This window comes from Chiloscyllium plagiosum, unplaced genomic scaffold, assembly GCF_037043375.1.
Source record: "Chiloscyllium plagiosum isolate Xiang-an unplaced genomic scaffold, Cpla_swu_hap1 HiC_scaffold_23, whole genome shotgun sequence".
Lineage (NCBI taxonomy): Eukaryota > Metazoa > Chordata > Chondrichthyes > Orectolobiformes > Hemiscylliidae > Chiloscyllium > Chiloscyllium plagiosum.
In genome coordinates, this window is record NW_028270161.1 from 11,316,218 (window position 1) to 11,341,460 (window position 25,243).

At 41.5% G+C, this 25,243-nt stretch overlaps 1 protein-coding gene across 3 annotated transcripts in view; it reads left to right on the plus strand.

Annotated features, from left to right (window-relative positions):
• The first annotated feature begins 483 nt into the window (after positions 1-483).
• Positions 484-25,243, plus strand: part of celf2 (cugbp, Elav-like family member 2) — a 1,014,614-nt gene continuing 989,854 nt past the window's right edge. For all 3 annotated transcript variants that reach the window (XM_043714096.2, XM_043714095.2, XM_087999366.1), the window contains exons 1-2: positions 484-498; positions 595-810. The gene's annotated coding sequence lies outside the window, so the exon portion shown is untranslated. The remainder of the gene's footprint in view (positions 499-594; positions 811-25,243) is intronic.

Sequence of the window (25,243 nt, forward strand, 5' to 3'; positions counted from 1 at the left end):
CAATACTGGACTCGGAACCCTTCATCATGGTTGGAGCCGTAAAATTCTCTTGTGAATTCTGAGTGAATAAAAAATCTCATGACTGTTACCATGCGATGAAACCCTGCTACTGCCCTGAATCCCATAATTATGTGAAAGGAAAGAGTATCGACAAGATATTGCAACCAAACCAATAAACACAAGTTGAAAACACGATTCACTCTTGCACACTTGTCAATCGGGAAGGTTTTGTTTTATCTTAATGACTGTTGTTTCCAATAGTCGCTCGTATTCATGAGGTCTAACTTTGACAATCGCCGATTTATGCACCGTTTCTGTCTATCTTTCCAATCATTTCACCATGCATCTGGAATTCTCACAAATACGCCTGGTTCTGTCGCCTGCTTTAAAGCACTCTGTGATGCAGATAACTGTTTGGCTTTGCTCGTCCGGGGAATGGTGTTGTTTGTTTGTTTCTTTTAAGAATGCTTGAAGGTTGACCCAAGCTCCTTTTGATGAGTCAGTTAAGTTGAATTGGTTTGCATGCTTAATCAGTATTCAAAACGTTCCATGTACTCAGTGTGTGTCTGTGTCTTTTTTTCTCTCTCTCTCTAGAACAAGCTGGTTTCTGGTGTGTGCACCTGACGTGTGCAACCGTTTGCAAACCCACATAAACCTTCATTAAAAACGGAGCAGATTGAGGCGGCACTGAGTAAAGACGATCACTTGGGTTTGTCACAGTCACAGAGCGCCACAGAGGAGTTTACTGCTACAGACTTTTCGCGCTAGTGAAAGTCAAAACCTCCCCACTTCCCCTTCCCCCAAGACCAGGTAGGTTACTGCTGAGATTTTTCTTCAAGAAAAATTACGTCTATTGTAAACTTCATTCTAGTTTTGCGACGTTTTTTCTGTCTTTTGTGAAAATTTTACTCAGTTGCGAATTGCAATAGCCATTTGCTTTGATAGTCAATGAGTTTAACTCTAGGTTTGTTTTCTTAAGTAATAAAACAGTTGAATTCTGCTTTCTTAAAAAAAAACAAAAATGCGTGTTGTGGAATGAATCAGCCTTAAACTGAGTGTTCACAAGAACAATTTTATTGAGGATTAATCTTTTTGACACTTGATAAACTGCCTTGTATTGGTGTCAGTGTACATAGAAGTTGAAATGTGTGTGTCTATATTAAAAGGCGGTGGGTTTTAGTTTCTTCCTCCTCTGTCCCACATGACTCAGTTTCAGATGTGGTCAGGCTGACAGTAAGTAGGTAGGTGCTATGTACTTTTATTGTCCAGCTCTGTGGGAAGGACATACAACGGGCTGTGAAATAGGCACCTTTGTCACAAAGCACAGTGTGTGGCTACTGCAAAGTGGTAATTAAAACCCATGGTATCGCCTGACAAGTTTGGGAGATTACAAGTGTTTCTGGCAGGAGGAGAGAATTTTTGGTTCACAAACTTTAACAAAAAGAATCCTGCATTTGAAAGTGCGATTATTTGCACAAGGGGTTTCTTGCCTTGACTCTGTGGGGAGATTGCTGTCCACTCCTTTGTCTTCTGTTTATCATAGACATGTTGTAATCAACCTCTCCAAAGATATTGTACACCTCTGGAGCAGATGGGATTTGAATATGGGCCCCCACACCTCAGAGAGAGAGGCACTACCACTGTGCCACAAGAGCCTGAGCTGCTCAGTGAAGGTATTTTCCAATTGACCTGTTCAAAGATGATATTGCACACCACCGGCGCCAGGCCTCCTGTCTCAGAGGTGGGGACACTACCACTGTCCCCCCCAAGAGCCCCTTCATTTGTGTAAGGCTTCCTCTGGGCCAGCCAACAGCTAATTCCTATTCACTTTATTAACCCATCATGGCCAGGTAGATGTGGGATAAGTGAAGGAGTAGAAGAAATAGGTTTCTTCAGAATTCACAGTCACTGACAATGTTGAGGAAGGATGAACTCAGTTTGTGCATTCAAATGTTTTTTGACCCCAGTCAGTAGCCCACTGTTATTTATCGAGAAGTTGCTACCGTGGGCACTCAATACCTGTTGAAAACCAAGGTTGCACATTTTCAAATCAATTAACCCCTTTTTTAAAGCCTCTTAGTCACAGCGACACTAAACAGTGATAACTAATTTAAAAGGGTTATAATTCCCATCAGATTATAGCAGTTGGCATGCAGTTTTGAGATGCATAGAGCAAGAAAAGTTGCATTCATTCATTTAATTCACTTCTCATTTGTACAGATTCCCCAGAAATTGAGGCTGTGTTGGGCTAGGTGGTACCTCTGTACATTGCAGTCAGTGAGGGTTAGTGGAAATTCGAAGGTGGGGGCAAGTTTGTTTTTAATTTCAAAAAATGTACTTTATTCATAAAATATTCTGATGATCTGGTGATGCCATTCAGAGGCACACCTTGCATTTCTTTACATACAGAGATCGGAATGAATCAGTCGTGTATACAGGTCTGTATGTTTACCATCCATATATTTAGCTGAGGTTTCAGCGGAGCCCACTTACTGAGTGGGCCCCCTGTTCTTCTTTGGCAGGCAGAAGTTACACTGTGGTCCTTCCCCATCATGCCTTTAGACTAAAACACTAGACATGATATTCCTAAGATACAAAAGATTTACATACACTTTAAAATCTGTCTTTCACAATCTCCCAGTTTCTTATATGGTGTTTTTTTTTATTTTTGTAAAATAAATCTCAAATTCACATGATTGCAGTGTGACATATGTTGCTCCTGCAAAAATTCCCAACACCGTGGGTTCCTGATCTCAGCCGGAATTTAGCGAGGAAAGTCTCAGCAATGCCGAAGAGGTTCAGAAAATTTGGAAGACCAATCAGTTTGTGTTGCTGTTTTGCACCTCCTGGTGGCTGTCAGAGATATAACCGTTATCAGGAGAAATAATTAACCTCAGATTTTTCTCGTGGCCAGTTAGCAGCTCTTGTGTAGGAAGGCATGTCACTAATTCATGGGATAGAGAAAGGTAAGAGTCGTAATGCCAATTATCAGGGGGCTGTGGAGTGACATTGTTAGGATCCAAGGAACATTACCTCCAATTATTTTCTATAAATGGCTGAGATCACAGACCCTAAAGAGATTCTTATTTTAAAATGGTGAATAAGTGAAATTAACTTGGTAAGGAATTGTCTGAAGCATCCTTAAATGGTTTTGCTTAGCACTTTCTCCAGTGTCCCGTTTGGCAGTTTGTTGTAGGAAACTAGCACAGTAAGGACTGTGAAATATTAGCTATATAATTTGTGAGAGGGACTTAAATTAGTTATATTTCACTGTTGTTTTTATTCCATTTGTTCGTGAGATTATTCACTTCACTGCAACTCACATTTTGATGTGTTCCTATCTGCTGATTTATTTAAGTCCAATGGTCTCATCTAACACATTTCACCCTTGTGTTGATGGACCAGTTGCTTGGCCAACACACTACGTGGCACTGTGCTGCAAATGGTGTGGACAGTGAGGGGCTAAAGTGCCTCAGTAATTTTTCAGACAGAATTTCACGACTCGGTATTATCAATGGCAGCCCAACCGTAAAGTTAGAATAGAGGAGTGAAAAGATCTCAGTGCATCACTGAAGGTAATGGCGGGTCATTATTGAAATGTTTTGGGATGAGCCTGAGTTCTTTGCACACATTGAAATATCTTGTGATGGGTTTACTTTGAGAGCTATGAGAAAGGTTAGGGAGGTAAGGAAAATAGACAATTTTTGCATATGCTACATTATTCCATACATGTCGGAGACAATCCCCTATGTCAGTTCGCTGATGGAAGTGACATATTTGCCCAGGTAAATGTGGGAAATGAGAATTAGCAAACTCTCTGAACCTAGAGGCTGGCAAGACTTGAAACAGAGTTTTGCCATGTTGATAAACTGCCTGTTTCCAGACATATGAAGAGGTGTATGCCTTTTCTTTGTGCTAAATTATTCTTTGCTCATTAACGAATTTCTTTGACTGTCATTACAGTAGTTTGGGAAATGTTTTGGGATGAGCCTGAGTTCTTTGCACACATTGAAATATCTTGTGATGGGTTTACTTTGAGAGCTATGAGAAAGGTTAGGGAGGTAAGGAAAATAGACAATTTTTGCATATGCTACATTATTCCATACATGTCGGAGACAATCCCCTATGTCAGTTCGCTGATGGAAGTGACATATTTGCCCAGGTAAATGTGGGAAATGAGAATTAGCAAACTCTCTGAACCTAGAGGCTGGCAAGACTTGAAACAGAGTTTTGCCATGTTGATAAACTGCCTGTTTCCAGACATATGAAGAGGTGTATGCCTTTTCTTTGTGCTAAATTATTCTTTGCTCATTAACGAATTTCTTTGACTGTCATTACAGTAGTGTAGTAGAAAGTGAGGACTGCAAATGCTGGAGATCCGAGTCGAGAGTGCGGTGCTGGAAAAGCACAGCCGGTCAGGCAGCATCCAAGGAGCAGTGAATTGATGTTTCGAGCATACGCCCTTCATCAGGAATGGAGCCGTAATGAAGGGCTTATGCCCGAAACGTCGACTCCCCTGCTCCTCGGATGCTGCCTGACCGGCTGTTCTTTTCCAGCACTACACTCTTGGTGACTGTAATTACAATAAAGAGCATTACATATGCTTTCTGCAAATCTTATATGTATCAGCTTACTCTATAAAATGTCAGGGTCTGGAGAAATAGAGAGTTAACTCTGCCCATTTTGTAACAGATTGCTTAAAATCCTTTAAGAAATACAATTAGGTTATTAGAATGTAAGGCCCTATCCTGGATTATTATCAATTCAACAGCAAATCTATGACATTGCCCTTTATAAAATACCCAGAAAAACATATTAATAACCCTAAGTCCAACATGAAGGATTCTTAAAATGAGCCACACTGCAAGTTAATTACCTGGTACGTAGATTATAGAACTACAGAAATTTAATCATGGAACTTCCTCCAATTTCGTTTCACAGCTCTTTCCTTATTGCATTTAATCATTTCACAAGCATTTGTACAAATTTGCTATTAAATATTATGAACACATCCTCAAATCAATATCAAAATTTTTGCAATCCATACCGGGTAATCTTTTGTATTATTTAAAAAGTTCTTCTTGCCTAAAGAATGTAGCAACAAACATTTTTTTTAATTTAAAAAAATAATACTTTTGCTCTTTTGGTAGAGTTTTGAACTTGTCAAAGTGAGGAATATTAATCTGAGCCTTCCCTCTCACATCTCCTCTTGGTCGAAATCTATTTTTTGACCAAGTATCTCCTTACTTGGTTTTGGTGGCAGTCTGTGTTCAGTTCCACTCTTGTGAAATGCCTGGGGACGGTTGACCATTGTAAAGCTGCTTTATAATTGCAAGTTATTGTTGCAAATGTGATAATTTTCCATTTGCTGTTCCCAATGCTAGTTCGATCTAGAGCGAGACACTCTGTATTTTACCTAACAACGCGATTTCATTGTAACCTCCAATGCATGAATAAAAGCAAAATGTTTGTTTCCTTGCACTAGCTGTCCTTGACAAATTAGAAAGAGCGAAGGAAAGAATATCTTTGATTCATGTATCATCTTTCACAACCTCTGACTGCAAAGTACTTCATGAAGCACATTTGATGTACAGTCACTAATGTCTATGATTTATTGAAAAGCTTTTCCTAAAATCTTCACCATTTTGTTCCATTCTTGGGCATTCTTTGAGCAGTGGTGTATTTGTGGCATTTTCCATTTCTACTTTGCAATTTAGTTTTGTTTATCAATGTCGCTTGCTGTGGGTTTGAATCTTTTAAGTGCTGCCTGGAGACAGTGCCAACTGATTTCACACAGGACCCTTTTATCAGACAGAGTGCGGAATCTTCAATCTCATCAGCCTGGGCTCAGGCACATACCCAACACATTACTGTCTATTTGGCACATGGGAGTATTACCATTTTGGCTCCTGTGCTGAATGTGTGTGGTTCCAGGGAGTGAATGCCCTTCTGATCCTTCATCAAGCTGGCTATACTTTATGGATTCATTTACATAATAAACAACAACAGGCAATCCTACCAGGCAAAGTATAGTTACGAATGTGAACCCTGATTTATTTTTTGTTTTGATGTCAAAGTTTATAGAATGCTTTTATGTTTTGGACAAAGAATTTTAGGACTTTTTCCTCCTGTATGTTTTTGTTTAGCCTCGCAATTGTCCGTAAACCCAGTGGAGTTTGTTAGAATGAGGTACCCAAGTTGATGGGCAGGCAATAGATCATTTTTCAACCTTCCAAGCTTCTTGACCTTTGAATCTGGGGCTAATGGCACCTCGGTTGTTCAGTCATTCTGTAAAATAGGCAGATATATTGACACCTCTGGTCAATGTTCAGACGCTTGCTGACCACAATGTAGCCTTGCCTCTTCATTGCAGTCAGGAATCTGTGAAGCAAGACTGGGTAAGACACCGGTGCGTTTCTCCATTGATGCTGGCGAGGGCATTGGTGAGAACATCCAATAGCGCCGTGGCGCTGCTTGGTCAACATGGTGAAAAAGAGTCTTGTTCCCCCCGAGACAATCTCAGCTTGCAGCTCACATTGCCAATAATCGCTACTTGGTGCTGATTTTGGACGCTTGTCACCTGCCACTGTTTACTTCATCACAAGCCCATTGAGATGGATCAGAGCAACGTCTGCATATCCCAGGGTAAATCCAGTGAACTTGAGTGCGGAAGAAAGATGGAAAGCGAAATGTTTTGCATCCCTGGTGGCAACGCATTTGTAGGATCCTGCTTTGTGCAAATTGGCTGCTCTGTTTTCCCCCAAACAACGGGAGGGAAATGCATTTTGAAAATTACACTTCAGGAGCAGCTGATTAACCGTGAAGCACTTTGGGATGTCCCAATTCTATGAAAAGGTTTTCTTTATCACTTTTAGAACATATTTAGGAAGGACAGCAGTCCGTTCCAGTTTCTCACAACCTGCTAATAATTATGAGATGCAATGCTTGAAAGGGTGGTGGAAGGAGATTGAAAAGGTAGCTCCCCTCACTATAGGATTTACTTCAAAAGGAATGCTGGTTGAGAGAGCCAAGCAGTGGCAATTAATTGAACAACCCTTTCCAAAGAGCTGGCACAGGCATGTGGAGCGAATGGACTCCTTCTGTCCTGCAAGATTGGTGCATTTAGCCTCCTGAGCTATCCCTGGGCCATTAGATAATTTTTATTTTACAATTAGCAAGTGTTGTTTTCCACATGCCGTTTACTGAATTCTACTAAATGAATCCTTAGCTCTAAACACGACTCTTAATGGTTGCTGGTGTACATTTCCATCACTTTTTTTATTTCTGGTTCCTTGGTTGTGAAGTCTTGCCAGAATGTTTAAATGTTTTTGTGCATTCCCACCATAGTCATTGATCTGATTTCTTTTTAACGGGGAAAGAAAAAGGGGTAAACAGATCCAGTTTTAAACTTCACTGTTCCTTCCTCCCCAGCTGAGTAACCAGAGCAGCTGAATTTATTTTCTATTGTTCATAACAGGTCCAGCGGATTGGTTAAATTGTATTGTTCATTAAAGTCCAGTGTTCTTTTAAAATGTGCATTTAAATGGTTTTATTAGTAGCACGTTGCCCATTATTCCTCCCAGCACCACCAGTGCACCAGGTTCATAGCAATTACATGACACCCAGTGCTCTGTTGCTTTCTTTTTATGAACAGTTCCTACTTACAACAGCAGCTAAAGGCAGCCTGCCGACTAATTACATGCTTTCAGTTTTGTGCTGCAATTGGGGGTCAGATGTCAGTGAATGGTTGCAGGCTCTCTTAGAATGTGTGCCTATGTGAGCACTGATGGTCAGCATAGAAATGCCTGCTTTTATTTTGTTTTAAAATCTCATTCAGAGATGTTAACATTTTGAGTTTGACCTTATGTAACGAATGGATCAGGTGTCTGTTTGTGTGTGTGTGTCTGTCTGTCTGTTGGGACGGGTGAACGTTTCTGCTAACATTTGCTGTGGTTGCAATGTTTAGCATGTAGATCTAAATTAGTTGATCATTAGGAAAAATGGTCCACACAATATCCACTTTACCCACAGCCTCTTGAGAACTGTTCGTTATTAACATGTAAGGTAATTTGTAGAGCAAGTGGAAATAATGATGAGCACTATCTCATTTGGACAGAGTTCCTTTGGCAGCCTAAAATTGGAGGAAAATGAGGGTTCCAACACTTTCCTTGAGGGTGTTTTTTAGCAAATGAATAACTCTTTTAGACCAAAATTTGACTTGAATTCCCGAAAGCTCTCCCTTGTTAACATTATCATAGATTGTGATTGTTCATGCATCTTTTCTTGGGCAGTAACACATTTTTTAATTGGTGCTGCATATAATGCATATTAATACTGTTCTCAGTTTAATACCTTGCATACTCCAGCAGTGAAGATCTCTAGTGGAAGGATAACTCATCGTTCAGTCAGTTACTGGGGCTGAATTCAGATTGCATCAACAGTCAGACCTCTTTGCTTTATGAGTTAAAGTCCTGCAGCGTGACGATGGGGTCCGAGTTTATTCCTATTCGTTGATCCTTGTTGCTTTTTACATAAAGTTGGTCCATTTAAATTATGCACATTTGACAATGGTTAAATCACAGAGGGATCTTTTATGAATCCATTGGTCTGTCCAGCTGTGAATATCAATTCATCATTGAAGTGTTTCAGGTAGGGCTTTGGACAGTAGGTACATCAGGGAGCAATAGCTGGGGCTGCTGACCATAAGACCCTGCTGTGCCCAGGTCTGAGGCAAGATCGAGGCTTCATGCCAGAAGCCCAGGTCAGGAGCAGCACCAGGGCATGTGACCTCTGTCCCTGCGCCTGCTTATAGATCCCAGTGAGTAGCATTCTCTCCAAATCGAAAGGGTATAGGTTTAGGTGAAACCAAACTGAAGCAACGTGACCTCAAATTCTCAGCTGCCAGTCCAGTGCAGTACTGAGGGAACACTGCACTCTCACAGGCATGCTATCTTTCTAAAAAGACAGTTGGACCATGGCTCCACCTGCCCTCTCAAATTTATCTCTCAGCAAACTAAATGACCCAGTCACTGCTTGGATCTTTGCTGTGCAGAAGTTGTCTTGTTTACTATGTTGCAGTCTTGACTGAACTTCAAGAAACACTCCCCTGGTTTTGGAATGTCCCGAATGGTATTAAATAAATCGAAGCAGTTTCTTTCTATGAACCAAATTTGAGCTGAATCACTAACCACTGGCTGCTGAAGTATTAAAATGTATAGACCGCGGTATATATTTTTTGTTTTTGCGGCTGTTCATTTCTCCTTCACACTTCATCCAGCTGTACCAGCCAGGCTCAATTTCTGCAAATAGAATTTCCTTCATCGCATGTCAAAAAACGCTTTTAAAAACAATTACAATTTTGTAGGTTTTTTTTGCAATATGCATTAGTGGCCTCTGTGTCAAAATGGAGCTGATAAATTTACAATTCTATTAATACTGCCTCTCTTTGTTTTGTTACCACTTATCTCTTCTGCTTTAGGCAATCACCCCTTATACGTTGCAAAATAGAGAGGTTATCTGATGTACATCAGACTCCCGGATAGCCACCTGGGACATTTTGTAGTCCTGGTCTAAATGAGATCTAGAAATAATCTGTCAACGATATTGGTTGAGGGATGAAAACTGACCGCCCAATTTTATGGGTTTTAATGCAATTGAATCTTGTGTATTCATCAGAGAGTGTCCATTCCAAAAAAAACAGTACCTCCAACAGTGCAGCACTCCCTCAGTATTGTGTTTGACTGTCAGTCTAAAGCTGCCAAGTGATGGGTTTAGAGCTTTTGACCGAAGAGCTGAAGTGCTGCCCACTGAAACTTGGCTGAAATGATCTTGGGACAGTGACTCCTCCTTTCCTTACTCGAGGGATCGATTTAATAATAACTGGAGCAGATTTACCTCTTCGGGCAGCTGTGAGAAAATCCATGTGTGCAGAGCTCAAGGAGGGAGGACTATGTGTTTGAAATGGAGCTCTCCTGATTTCCCTTGTACCATACATGTTCCCTAGGCTGGTGATGTAGTTTCTGCAATTGATTTTTAAAAAAACTACCTTCTAACACGCCTCTCCTCCCAGCTTTTTACTATGTTCTAATGTCACTGGAATAAAAGGCCACTTCAAAGGACTTCCAAATATTCATTCTGGGTCCATTATCCTCCATTTAACGCTGCCTCGGGTGTTACTGCTCCTGCAGGGTTTAGTGGCTGCACATATAATAAAAAAGAGAGGATTGTGCCCATTGTCACAGCAACGCGGAGTGGTGCTCTGTAGTGGGACTGACCTGGGGCACATCTGATGGGCTCGCTCACCTCGGTGGATTCAGAATGGGAGAGCGCTCCAACACACCTCTGCCTTCAGTGAGCCCTGACAGAGGCTGAAGGGTCACCGTATTTTTCTGGCAGTCACCCTTTTTTTTGGGTCCTGAGGGCAAGCCATGGGCAGGCTTTATGGATCGTTGACATGCCTTTTTATTAATCCATCAAGGGCTTGTGTGTGTCTGTGTATATAAAACAAATGAAAATACAATAAAGCTGACACTCATGAAGTCTGTGGGAGCAATATAAGCAGAGCCGAGAAGCTCTCAAACAGAATCCTGAATGAGATTGCCTTCCCAACAAAAAATAAAACCAACAGGAGAATTTCATAAGTTTTGACATGTTGGTAGCAAGTGTTGTCACTGATATTCTCCATCCTCAATATTAGACAGCGAATCTGTATTGTCTTTGCAAGTGAGGGGTCGATTATTGATTTTGGGGGAAGGGTTTCAATCATATTTGGCTGATTTTGAATGTTTTAAACTTTATTTGGAGAGGTTTAGTCTTTCCAAGTGCCTAACAATCAGCATCATGATGTTGTTTGTACAGTAACCTGGATTTGCAGATCATCCAAAACACTTGCATCAAATCTGCATGCTTAAACAGCCGGCTTAGGGTATCTGGAGCCAAGCAGCCAAGATGAGGAGCATAACTATCCATCAAACCACTGCAAGAGTACTTGAAATCCACTTACTGATGTTTTATCATTCTTAATACAGGACTGCAGATGTTCTAAAATCCTCATCTGGTTTAAATTTATTGATTTATTTCAGCACTAACAGATACTTATTGGTCACTTGCACATTTCACTGATTACATGGCTTAGCAATGACTCCAAACGGGAATGTTCTTGTAATTTAGCTGCTTGGGATTGTCTTCTTCCTTTTCTTCCCCCTTCTGGACTAAACCAATAATTGTTTAAAATAACCTTATATATTCAATTCCCATTACAGTTTGTTCTATGATGCAGGTCACATTGAGTCTCAATATCACCCAATTTTAACCTAATCTCAGCGTGCTAGCTGTGATTTTATCAGACAGCACGCTCTCGCATTGCAAGGGATTTTCCTAAGCAGCCGACTCACTGCTTTAACACAACCACCCGGAGCAGCTGGGTACTGAACCCAGGGCAAAAGTGAGGACTGCAGATGCCGGAGATCAGAGTCAAGATTAGAGTGGTGCTGGAAAAGCACAGCAGGTCAGTCAGCATCCGAGGAGCAGGAAAATCAATGTTTCGGGCAGGAGCCCTTCATCAGGACTGTCTGAAACATCTTTTTTTTTTCCCTGCTCCTCGGATGCTTTACTGAACCCAGGGCTCCTGGCTAAAGGGTTGGCACACTACCAGAGTGCCACAAGACCCCAAAACCTGGCCTCTTAACAGGTTCTCGGTTAGACTGGTATCCCCATGCAATGTAATTAAGCACAGATTCCCCAGGCTGACACTGCGGTACTTTACTGAGGGTCTATCAGGAGACTAATCCTTGAGATGGCATGTTTAAAGAGAGTCTCGGCCTATCCTTGCAGATGATGTAAAAGATGGCGCAGTGATATATTGAAAAAGGAGAACTCTTCTGTGGCCATCCTCCCGATGAAGGGCTTCTGCCTGAAATGTTGATTTTCCTGCTCCTCGGATGCTGTCTGACCTGCTGTGCGTTTCCAGCACCACATTAATCTTGACTCTAATCGCCAGCATCTGCAGTCCTCACTTTTGCCTGTGGCAAACCCGTACCCAACATCACTCAAAGCAGGTTATCTTGTCCTTAACATTGTTGTGGGACCTTGCTGTGCCCGATTCCCAATATACAACAATGCCAACGTTCCAAAAGCCCTTCGTTGGCTGTAAGGTGCTATAGGTGACTGACTCCATGAAATGAGTTCTTTTAAAGTGCTTTCTGCAAACTGGTAAGCAGAGTTTGAGCAGGTGAGAGTTGTTTGTGCACTGACTGATTTTTAACTCTTTTTTCCTCCTTTGCACAATGATAAACAAAAACATTCAAATCAGTATTAAAACAAAATGGCTGGAAAAAAAAGCGATAGACATATGAGTAACTGAGGAGTGAAGAGCTATTTTGTATGTAAAATTCGAAGGAGAAACTTTTATTGACTTCAGGCACCAACAACGTTCCATCAACTACTAATTATTGATTCAACTGTCTTCAGATGATTCAATATTAGTAACTCAGTTGGCATCAACATGACAAACAGGAAAAGATCTTTCTTCTGACATGATGACTGGAGAGTCATCGTTGGCTATTTCCTCCTGTTACATGTGTGTACATGTGCACATGCATACAGCCACATACTGATGCATATGTGCACACAAATACACATTGATGCCATCATTTCTTAGGAAAGGCAAAAACATCAGAACAACAAACAATATAAATAAGGAGACTTGTATAGGCAGTAACTCCCCCCTGCCCCAAACCCCACCTCCAGACAATTAAAATTAGTCAAGGAGATCATTGTTTATTGACGAAAGATTGCACTGGGCTGGAGTGTATCAGCTATGAAGAAAGACTGGATAAGCTGGGGTTGGTTTCCTTGGAGCAGAGTGGGACTTGATTGTGCTGTATGAATTTTTGAAGGGCATAGACAGATAAGAAGAAACTTATTTTCCCCATAGTAGTGGGGTCAGTAACCAGGGGACATTGAGTTACAGTCAGGAGCAGGATATTTCGAGGGGATATGAGGAGGATTTGTTTTCATCCAGAGGGTGATACGTATCTGGAACTCACGGCCTGAAAGGGCAGTAGAGGTGGAAATCATCTCAACATTAAAGAAGTACTTCGATGAACACTTTTTAAACACTATAGTGTACAAGATTATGGGTCAAGTGTTGAGAAACGGGATTAGATGTTTGAAGACCAGTAGGATGGGCTAAAGAGCCTCTTCCTATGTGTAAGAATTCTGAGTATGACACTAAATTTTCCATTTGGTTGATTATGCGCAATAATTAATATTTATATAGTGCTTCTGACAAAATGCATCACAGGGTGGCATGGTATGTCAGTGGTTAGCACTGCTGCTTCACAGCAGCAGGGACCTGGATTCGATTCCACCCTCAGGCAACTGTTGCATATTCTTCCCCAAGTCTGTGTGGGTTCCCTCTGGGTGCTCTGGTTTCCTCCCACAGTCCAAAGATGTGCAGGTTAGATGGATTGGCCATGCTAAATTGTTCATAGTGTCCTGGAATGTGCAGGATAGGTGGATTAGCCATGGGAAATGCAGGGTTACTGGGATAGGGTAGGGGGTGGGGTCTGGATGGAATGTTCTTCGGAGGGTCGGTGTGGATTCGCTGGGCTGAATGGCCTGCTTCCATACTGCAGGGATTTTGATTCACAGCATTTCATCAGAACATTATAAAACACAATGACACTGTAGCATGTCAGGCAATATTTAAAACCTTGGCCAGAGAGTGTATTCAAGAGGTAGAAAGATGTGGGGAGGGTGTTCAAGAACCTGGAGCAGAATGAATTAAAGCCACAACCACCAATGATGCTGCAATTAAAATTGGTGAAGCCCAAAAGGCTGGATTTAAAGGAGAGCAGCTATCTGATGGTTTAACGTGAGAGAAGATTTTGAGATAGGAATGAGCAAAGCCATTGAAAATAGGATGACAATTTTAAAATGATGTTGCTTGACCAGGAGTTAATGTAGGTCATTGAAAACCAGGAAGGTAGGTGAATAGGGTTTGTTGCAAATTATGCCAAGAGCAGCAGAGTTTTTGAAAACCTCAATTTTTCTGTAGTTTAGTAGTATTATATGACTGAAAGGGTTACATGGTCAACTTTTACCTTCTGCAGCTTGCACATTTAAGATCTGGGGTTTTCCCATTTTAGTTTTGATGTAACTCTGTCAGTAACAGTGCTCCCCATCCTTTAGCTTGTATTAATTTATTACATGGCTCTGCGTTGAACATCTCATTGATACTATAATGGGAAATCACCATGATATATGTAATCAGTCTCTGGAACTGTGGAAATGCATCTGGTCATTCAGATCACATCTAATTAACATGGAACTATTTATAAGATCACAAGTACTTTTCTGTTCCACTGTTGTGCTTTGGATGGATTTATGTCTTTGGACATGAACATCTCGTGGCTTTGATTTATCTGCCAAAGCTCTACTTAAAAATATCAGGCTGAAAATCAGCCTTAAACTAGATGGGCCTATGCAGTATTTATACTATGTTAGCTGGTATTTCCATCCGTTAGGCTTTTCAGCTCACATCAAATTAGAACTGCATATAATCTAAAACCATTTGGTCTACCTAGTCTATAAGAACATTCTCCTTCCCCTTTTGATCTAATCTCGCTTATTGTTAGGATCCCAGCTAATCATAATGCTGAACAAGTGAGATCCCAGAGGGAAACCAAGCTTCATGAATGGTAAGTTTTAGCTGTGCAATTTGGTTACTGTGGTGGTCAGTGACTGAGCATTTTCACAAGAGGCTGTCAATGTACCTTAAGCAAACATCATACATTTCTAATAATAGAAAAGAAAAAGTTAGGAAGATTTAATCATAAACAGCAAAAAGAAAGAATAATATCCTGTAGAGAAACTCAGCCCCAAATAATTTCCTTTCTTCATTCTTTAATGTCTCACTGAACTGAGGAGGTTGTAAGCATATCCTTACAGAGGCATACAGCACAGAAACAGACCCTTCGGTCTAACCAGTCCATGTCAAACATAATCCCAAACTAAACTAGACCCATCTGCCTGCTCTTGGCCCATATTCCTCCAAACCCTTTCAATTCATGTACTAATCCAAATGTCTTTTAAACATTGTAATTGTACCTACATCCTCAGGAAGTTCATACCACACACAAACCAATTTCTGTGTAAAAAAAATTCCCCCATGTCTTTTTAAGTCTTTCTCCTCTCACCTTAAAAATATGCATTCTAGTCTTGAAATGCCCTACCCTAGGGAAAAGACAATGTCCAGTAACTCTCTCTGTACCCCTCAATATTTTATAAACTTCTATAATGTCGCCTCAACCTTCTACACTCCAATGGAAAATGTCCCAGCACTTTGTTATAACTTTATAACCTTACAGTGATTCTTCACACTCACTCCCCATTACTGTCTCTCCCTAAGACATAGAGACATAATCTATCTCACTGACCTTTCTAACTTTATGTTAAGAAGACAACTCTGGTTCTAGGTACTATGTGGTTTCTAAACAACTTAGCTCTTGAGCAGATCCTTTCTTCTGAACTGAACCTGCTGCCGGCCTCTCAATCTGTGTCTCTGGGTCATAAAACGTCCGCTTAGTAAACACATCAGTGATTATCCGACCAGGTAGCTTGTCTAGTCACTTACCTTTCTGGCCTGCTGTTTGGACCGAATACATTTTAAAAATAAGAGTTTCTTAAAGTCGTCTTTACAAAATTGAAAACAAAAATAAACTCGTTTACCTCTGATTCAGGACCCAAGATTTCAAATTATAATTTGGCTTCATCACATTATTATCCAGCTTCCACTTAAATTTATCTGTTTTCCACTTCAACTACTCCCCTGTGATTGTTAGTTAGTTCCATATTCATGCCAGTCTCCGGGATGAAAACGTTATCCTTAATTCCCAATTAAAATTATTTGTGACTCCCTTGTATTTATGATCTTTGATGTTGGACTCGTGACAAATTAAAAGTCTAGTTATATTAACTGTATTGAAATCCGTGCAGAACTTGAAGAAATCAATCAGGTCGCACCCTCAGTCTTTTACCAGTCAAAAGAGCCCCAAGTTATCATTTTTTTCCTGATGAGAATCTTTCCAGAAAGCACCAATTTCCTTCCATCAATCTGGGACAGAAACTCAACAGTGAGATGTCAATGAGCTAATCTCTACCACCCATTCCCTGAAGCAATGGAGATGATATTACTCAACTTGAATTAACCTCTAAGTTAATTTTACCAGATGTAGCTGGTGATGTTTTTACTTTAGAACTTGAAGTTAGGAATAACTGAGCAATAATAGTGATGTAGATTTTTGTGTTCATTGTGCACTCCCCTCCCCACTATTCTACCATCATTGTTAACCCCTTAGCAGAATTGCAAAATGGTGATGCCGCTGCTTAAAAATATTTGACTATTATTATGACAATACATCACCTTTGCCTAATTGTTAATCAAATATTTACTGCCAAGATTGCATAATTTCGTTAGATCATGAGAAAAAGGAATGTTTGCCCTATTTTGGAGAAAAAGATGACTTCTGGCCTAATGTTTTGGTTTTCAGAGACTTGTGGAATACTGTTAACTGTGTGATTAAATGTTACAAAACGAAGTACAAAAGAGTTTCATCTGCCTGTTCAGGAGGGCATTCTGTCACCAGTTCACTGGCATGTTATCTGGAGAGCCAATTTAGACACAATGTACATGTGCCATTCTCCCGCCTTGACCCCATTCCCCTGCACAAACTTTCTTTTCAGGGTCAATTCCTGATTGAAGTCTTTAATTTTACCTACCTTCACCACACTGACTCAGGCAGAACATCGAGATCCGAACCATTCACTATCGGACTAAGTTTGCCTTCATGCTGCCATCGCTTCTTTTGCCAATTCCCTCAACTCTGTGACTTCTGCTTCTCAACGCTTCCACTAAACGGAAACAGTTTCTCCTGACCTACACTGTCTGGACTTATTATGCTTTCAACACCTGTATCAAATCTCAGCTTGAAATTCTGTTCTCAAAAAGAAAAGTTCCAACTTCTGCAGTTTATCTGTGAAATTCCTCCTCTTTAGAGTCAATCTGCTGAATTTGTTTTGTACTGTCTTCTAATACATTTACATCCCTTCTAAAATCTAGCACCCAAAACTGAACACAATGTTTCAATTCGGGCCAAATTAGAGGTTTATATAAAGTTCGACAGAACGTTTTTTGCTTGTATACTCTTGTAACATAGTAATGAAGCCTAAGATGTTGTATGTTTTATTAATCATGCTTTCAACTTATTCTGCCATCCTCAAAAACTTCGAAAGATATAGATCTAGGACCCTCTGACCCTGCACCACCTTTAGAATTGCAACTTTTATTTTAGATTTTCCCCTAATATTCATCTTATCAAAGTTCCATCACTTCACACTTCTCTGTATTAACCTTCTGGTACTCATTACCCCTTCCATTATCCTCTTGCAACACTGCACTATTCTCCTCATAGTTTACAATGCTTCCAAATTTTGTCATCCTCAAATGTTTAAGTGTTTCCCTTTTTCACCAAGGTTTAGAGCATGAATATGCATCAGGATCAACATCGATCCCAAAAATTGACCTTTGAGGAATTCCATTATTGAAAATCTCTGCAGTGATGAAAACTTTCATTTAACCATGACTCTTCATTTCCTGTCACTCAGACAATTTCAAACCTTTTTAGCTACTGTCCCTTTCTATTCCAGGAGCTCTAATTTTGCTCACAAATCTGTTGTACAACACTTCTCAGATGTCTTTTGGATGTCATGAGTTACACACAGCCTCAACAGGTATTCCATTCCATGACTCTTTCTGTTATCTCTTGAAGTGAGTTAGTTAAACACCTTTTGCCCTCAAATCCATGTTGGTTTTTCTTAACTGACACATAATTGCACAAGTCAGTAGGAGATTGACAACAAAATAAATAGAATGTTCCTAGAAACTGTCCCATCACCTCAGCTTAAACAGATTGACCTAGAATGGTTGGATTTAGTTTTACACCCTCCCCTTTTGAACAAGGGAGTAAAAGTTGTGAGTCTGCAATCTTCTGGCATTATCATTAGGCTTAATGAAGACTGGCAATAGTTTTCTAATGTTTCCATAGTATCCATTCTCATTTCCTTCAGTATCATTGGATACATCTCATCCTGTTGTGGTACTTTTCCAGCTACCCTCTCCCCAGCACCCTGCTCCCATTTATCTCTCCACCCCCGAGGCTCCCAGCTTCATTCCTGATGAAGGGCTCTGGCCCGAAACATCGATTTTCCCACTTCTCGGAAACTGCCTGACCTGCTGTGCTTTTCCAGCAACACACTCTCAACTCTGATCTCCAGCATCTGCAGACCTCCATGTCTCTTTTAAGTATTCAAAGTCTATCCAATACCACTCCCCCCCCCCCCCATTTTATTTTTGATCAATTTTAAACACTTCAAGTGTTTGAGCTACTCTTCTCTTCCACCAGGATCTCTTAGTAGCATCTTTGATAAAGATGGATGCTAAGTATTCATTTAATATCACAGCCATGCTCCTGTTGTCATGTAAGTTCTCTTTTTGGTCCCTATTTGGCCCAACTCTTCGTCTTACTACTGTGTGAACTCTTTATAAGACATGAAGCTGAGTAGAATGGTGAGCTGTGAGGAAGATCAGAGATGTTGCAGTGTGATTTGGACAGGCTAAGGGAGTGGGCAAATGAATGGCAATTGTCGCTTACTGTGCATCAATGAGGTTAGCCACTTTGGTCACAGAAATGGGAAGGCAGATTATTATTTGACTACCTATAGATTGAGAGAGGGGAATGCTCAATGAGACTTGGACTAGTCGTTGAAAGTAAGTGTAAAGGTTGAATTGAATGATTTATTGTCACATGTAATTCAAGAAAAAAATAAGTGCAGCCATCCTTCGGCGCCATTTTGAATTACTGAATATATTAAAACATTTGAAGTAGAGTTATCTTTCTCTCCCCTTCTTGTTCCTTCTCCACTGCTCCACTTGGCATTGGCTGGGGTCTCTGTAAGAGGCTACTGGTATCAGTTATAGGCCTCTATCACTGCTGAGGTGGAGCTATGGGCCAACTCTCATACATCCCAACCGACGCTCATCCAGAAATGCCGCCGGACCTCAGTCGCAGTGGTCCTCTGCCATTCCCTCTTTCAAAGCTGCCATTCATTTCAGGTGGCCAGGCTTCGCTGCAGACCTGGGGTCTCGGCCTAGCTGCAAGTCTGGGCCACAGGAATTCTGCCCAGGACCTGCTTCTCACTCGCTGCAAGATCCCGAAACAGGTGGAGCTGTGTCCACCTCATCCTGTGTTGCTAATGAGGCTGGGCGGCCCCTCCTTTATCCTTCACTCAGCCTCAGCCGCTTGCCTGGCCTGTACTGCCATCATAGTCTGCAATCTTGGAGTGTACAGAAGGCAGTAACAAAGGCAAACTGGATGTTGACATTCATAACAAGACACTTGGATGATAGCAACAAGGATGTTTTGCTGCAATTAAACTGGGCATTGGTGAGACCACATTTGGAATATTGTGTGCAGTTTTGGTCTCCTTTATCGAAGGAAGGATATTCTTGTGTTGATGGAGTGCAGCAAAGTTTCCCACATTGACTCCAGGGATGGCAGCACTGACACATGAGTGATTGAGTTGCTTGAGATTGTATTAAGTGGAGCTTAGAAGAATGATTGGTCGGGGGGGTGGGTGGGAGGGGTGTCATAGAAACCTATAAAGCTCAAACAGGACTAGACCAATTAAGTATGAGAACAATGTTCCCAATAGTGGAGGGGGTCCAGAACCAGGGGTCATAGTTTAAGGGTAAGGGGTAACTTTTTAGTAAATTTCTTCATCCAGATTGTAGTGGAATTCACTATCACAGAAAATGGTTGAGGCCAAAACACTGTTTTTGAGGAGAAGGTAGATCTTGCTCTTGTCTCTTGGGGGTGGGAGGAGTGTGGCATTAGAGTATTAAGCTCAGCCATGGATGGCAGGGCAGGCACAAGGGTTGAATGGTCTGTTCCTGTTCATATCTTTTATGCTGAACCCTGTTGTATGTTTGGCACCCATCATAAAATATACTTTTTCTTCTTTAAGATAATCTCAAACAATTTTGTCATCCCAGGAGCTCTAGAATTGTTTGCCCTATGTTTCTGTTTAATAGGAATACTGTATACCTTGACTGTGCCTGCAAGTGTCTCTTCTTTAAGGGGGCTGTTGTTCAGTTATACATTTTAATGTCACTCTTTTGGCTCCAATTTGTCTACATCAGATCCAATCTTATCCCCCCCCCCCCCCAAGGGCAACTAGGGATGGGGCCTCAATGCTGCTCTATTCGGTGACACCCACATTCTGTGGCCGAATGGAAAAAGAAAAATTAACTTCAGTCATATCATCTGGCAGCTATGGCTTCAGTAGTAAGACCACAGCTGGAAAACTGTGGTCAGTTTGGGTCCTCTTTGTTACAGAGTCATAGAGATGTACAGCCCAGAAACAGACCCTTCAGTCCAACTTATCTATACTGACCAGATATCCTAAATTAATCTAGTCCCATTTGCCAGAACTTGGCCTACATCCCCCTAAACCTTTCCTGTTCGTATACCTATCCAGATGCCTTTTCAATGTTGTAATTGTACCGGCTTCCACCACTTCCTCTGGCAGCTCATTCCAGATATGCACCATCGTCTGCGTGAAAAAGTTGCCCCTTAGGTCCCTTTTAAATTTTTCCCCTCTCACCCTAAACCTACGCCCTCTAGCTCTGGACTCCCCCACGCCAGTGAAAAGACCTTGTCTATTTACCCTATCCATGCCCCTCATGATTTTATAGACCCCTAATAAGATCAACTGACAACCTCTGACACTCCAGGGAAAGCAACCTCTCCCTGTAGCTCAAATCCTCCAACCCTGGCAACATCCTTGTAAACCTTTGTTGAACACTTTCAAGTTACACAACATCCATCCTGTAGGAGGGGGACCAGAATTCCACACAATATTCCAAAAGTGGCCTAACCAATGTCCTGTACATCCACAACACGACCCTCCCAACTCCTATACTCAATGCTCAGACCAATAAAGGAAAGCATACTAAGCGCTTACTTCACTATCCTATCTACCGAGACGCCACTTCAAAAAACTATGAACCTGCACTCCAAGGTCTCTTTGTTTAGCAGCAGTCCCAGGACCTTACCATTAAGTGTATAAGTCCTGCCCTGATTTGTCTTTCCAAATGCAACACCTCACATTTATCTAAATTAAATTCCACCTGCCATTCCTTGGCCTATTGGCCCATCTGATCAAGATCCTGTTGTACTCCGAGGTAATCTTCTTCGCTATCCACTGCGCCTCCAATTTTGGTACAATCTACAAACCAAACCTCCTATGTTCACATCCAAATCATTCATATAAATGACGAAAAACAGTGGAACCAGCATTGATCTTTGAGGCACACCTCTGGTCACAGGCCTTCCCCTAGGAAAGATATATTGACAATGGAGACAGTCCAGAGAAGGGTTCACAATGCTGATTCTGAGTACGGTGGGATTGTTTTATGAGTGAGGCTGAGTATAATTGGCTTGTAAACGTTTGAGTTTAAAAGAATGAGAGGTGACCTTGTCAAAACATATCAGGTTCTTAGGGAACTCTATGGGGATATACTTTTCTTTTGTGGGGGAATCTAGAACCAGAGGGCATAATTTCTAGTAAAGAGTTACTCCTTATTTGAGAGAAGTGAGAATTTATTTCGTCCTGAGGGTGGTGAATGTGTAGAATTCTGTACCTCAGAGGACTGTCAAGTCTGGGTCATGATATATATATATATATACTGAAGGCTGAGGTAGACCAATTCCTAATCATTAGGGGAGTCAAGCATGGGGAGTTCAGGATTAGCAGATCGGCCATGATCTCATTGAATGTCAAAGTGGATTGGATGGACTGAATGACTTACTTCTGCTTCTACGTTTTATTGTGTTTTTTTTTCACCACACCAGAGAGCCTTGAGCAGAGAAACTTTAATGGAAAATCTTTGACCACTGTAAGCTTGGAGGGTGAGGAGGAGGAATGTAACTATCGACATTGTTGAGATGAGGAATGAGAACTAGCATCAATCAGCAGTTTGAAAAATCTAGCAGAATCGCAAGGACATTGGATGAAACTCAAAGACTGGGACATGGGGTATATACTCCTGAGAACTTGATAAGTACATACTAGAGAAGAAGGACATGGGTAGGTGCTTTCTACCATGAATAAGGCTAGTGTGATGGTCAGAATGTGAAATCTGCCTGGAGTACTGAATATCAGGCACATAAACTGGAGGAAAAAAAGATTCAGGAAGAATAAAATTTCATCAGACTACAAACTGACATTAGATCTAACTCTCTTGCTCCTGCATTTGCACATCAGCTAGGATGCAGCAAATAAATAGATCTGAGGAAAAAAATCCCACAATTTCAAATTGCAATGTGCTTTTTGTATTAATTCCAACCTCCTCATTCTGCTGTGTGTTTGTCTAGCCAAATTGGGGATAGTTGGGCATATTAACAAGAAATTGATCCGATCTTAAGAAGGGATAAAGTACTTCATGGAATGACCCCCTCAAGCTTTGAACCATTGCACAACATTCCCCTGTACACAGGAGATGATAACTGTTACATGTTATCCAGCGCTCCATCCCACAGCAGTTCCCTGTTCCCCCCCAGGCTACCATCTTCCTTGGCTTGTCCCTGTTCACATACCCTACCAAAACAACAATGAGAAACCTCTTTGGTTTGGGGTTGTAGATTATGAATGTGTGCAAGAAAGGGTGTTGAAAGAAAAGGCCACTATGCAATACGTTTGAAGTCAAGACGCAAAGGTATAGTAACTGAGAGTTATCATCTGTCTGTCTGCAAGAACTCCATCACATCTATTGGCAAAATATGTGCATATGTGTGTGTGTGAACACAGCCTTTGTCAGGAAGTGCTGTGTTACTTGGATTCAAAGGTGTGAAGTTCTGATCTGCGAATGTTATTCAAATGTTTTTACACTTCATTTTGTGCTTCATGCAGTGTGTTCTGAGGGCCATATGTTCACACCTTTTGTGTTCAACTGAGGTTTATGTTTTCTCTGGATTTTTTTTTCTTCCTCTTGTACGAGAGAGCTTCGTGAAGAACATAACGCCACAGGTGCTGATGACAGGAACTGCATGGTTTCAGCCCTTTGGAAGTTTGTGTATTTAGGCCGAGTTCCAGTGGCAGTTGGTTATCCTGACTCCCAATGAACTAATGCAAAGGTTTTCTTCTCTAACTCACCCAATATAGAGAGGGCACTTGAAAGACAAATAACAAAGGGGAAGGGGAAAGACATTGTGTCATAATTAACTGTACTGCTCAGCCACTGTCACTATCTTATTTGCAAGTTCCCACTCATCATTCAGATTTGGAAATAAATCATCATTCCTTCAGTGTTGCTGGGTCCAAACTCTGGAATTCCCTCCCAAACAATGCTGTGGACCACAGCAGTTCAAGAGGGCAGCCCGTCACCACTATCTCAAGGGGTAAGCAATAAATGTTGGTCCAGCCAGTGATGCCCATTCCTGAGTAATTAGATTCCCTACAGTATGGAAACTGGCCCTTTGGCCCAACAAGTCCATACTGATCCTCTGAAGAGTAACCCATCCACCTACCCCATGACTAATGCACCTAACACTATGGGCAAGATTTAGCATGGCCAATTCACCTAACATGCACATCTTTGGATTGTGGAAGGAAACCAGAGCATCTGGAGGAAACCCACGCAGACACGGGGAGAATGTGCAAACTCCACACAGAGATGCCCAAGGCTAGAATTGAACCCAGGTCCCTGGTGCTGTGAGGCAGCAGTGCTAACCACTGAGCCACCATTTATTGTTTTACTGGAAAGTCCAGCAATTACAATGTGAGGGTCATGGACTGAAGGTATTGTTTGATTAGCACTGTGTTGTGGTACATTTCTCTTTGGCAGGAGGGAAACATGCACCTTGGAAGTGTACGGCCTGCAAAAGGCAGTGAGCTGTACACAGCAATCCCCAAGCCCCAGTCATAGGGGTGGTATGGTGGCTGAGTGGTTAGCACTGCTGCCTCATAGTGCCAAGGTCCCAAGTTTATTCCAGCCTCCCATGACTATACAAAGCTTGCACATTCTCCCTTTTACTGCCTGGTTTTCCTCCAGGTGCTCTGGTTTCCTCCCAACAGTCCAAAGATGTGCAGGTTAGGTGGGCTGGCCATGCCAATTTGCCCATAGTGTGCAGGGTAGTCCATGGAAAATGCAGGGTTACAGGAATAGGCTGAGTGGGATTTTTTTTTGGAGGGTCGGTGTGGATTTTTTGGGCCAAATGGCCTGTTCCACAGTGTAAGGATTCAATGATTTGTTTGATTTCCCCAAACATTCTGTGATTTCATTTCAGTGAGACAATCAGCATGTAGAACGTGAACAGTTTTGCAATAATTGCCAGGTCAAATTCAATAATTGAGGTGAAAGTTGAGGATTCAGCTTCCATACAACCCACATACGATCATAGGAATTAGAAGCAGATGGAGACCATTTGGCCCTTCAAGCCTGCTCCATCATTCAATGCGATCATGGCTGCTCTGTTCATGTTTTGAACCTTGCATTCCCGTCTATCCTTAATAACCTCTGATCCCCCGCCTAACAAGAATCTGTCGATTTCCCCTTTAAAAATATATAAGGACCCTTACTCAATAGCCTTCTGAGGCAGAGTTCTAAAGTCATGCAAGCCTCAGGGGGAAAGAAAGTTCTCCTCATCCCTGTCCTGAAAGGGCTACCCCTAATTTTAAAACAGTACTGCTAAGCTTTGGACCTACCCACAAAAGGAAACGATTTTTTTCCAAACATCCATGGATAGGGTAAATAGGCAAAGTCTTTTCCCTGGGATCGGGGAGTCCAGAACTAGAGGGCATAGGTTTAGGGTGAGAGGGGAAAGATGTAAAAGAGACCTAAGGGGCAACTTTTTCACACAGAGGGTGGTACGTGTATGGAATGAGCTGCCAGAGGATGTGGTGGAGGCTGGTACAATTGCAACATTTAAGAGGCATTTGGATGGATATATGAAAAGGAATGGTTTGGAGGGATATGGGCCGGGTGCTGGCAGGTGGGACTAGATTGGGTTGGAATATCTGGTCGGCATGGACAGGTTGGACCCAACGGGTCTGTTTCCGTGCTGTACATCTGTATGACTCTATCTGCCTTGACAAAACTTTTCAGGATCTTAAACATATCAAT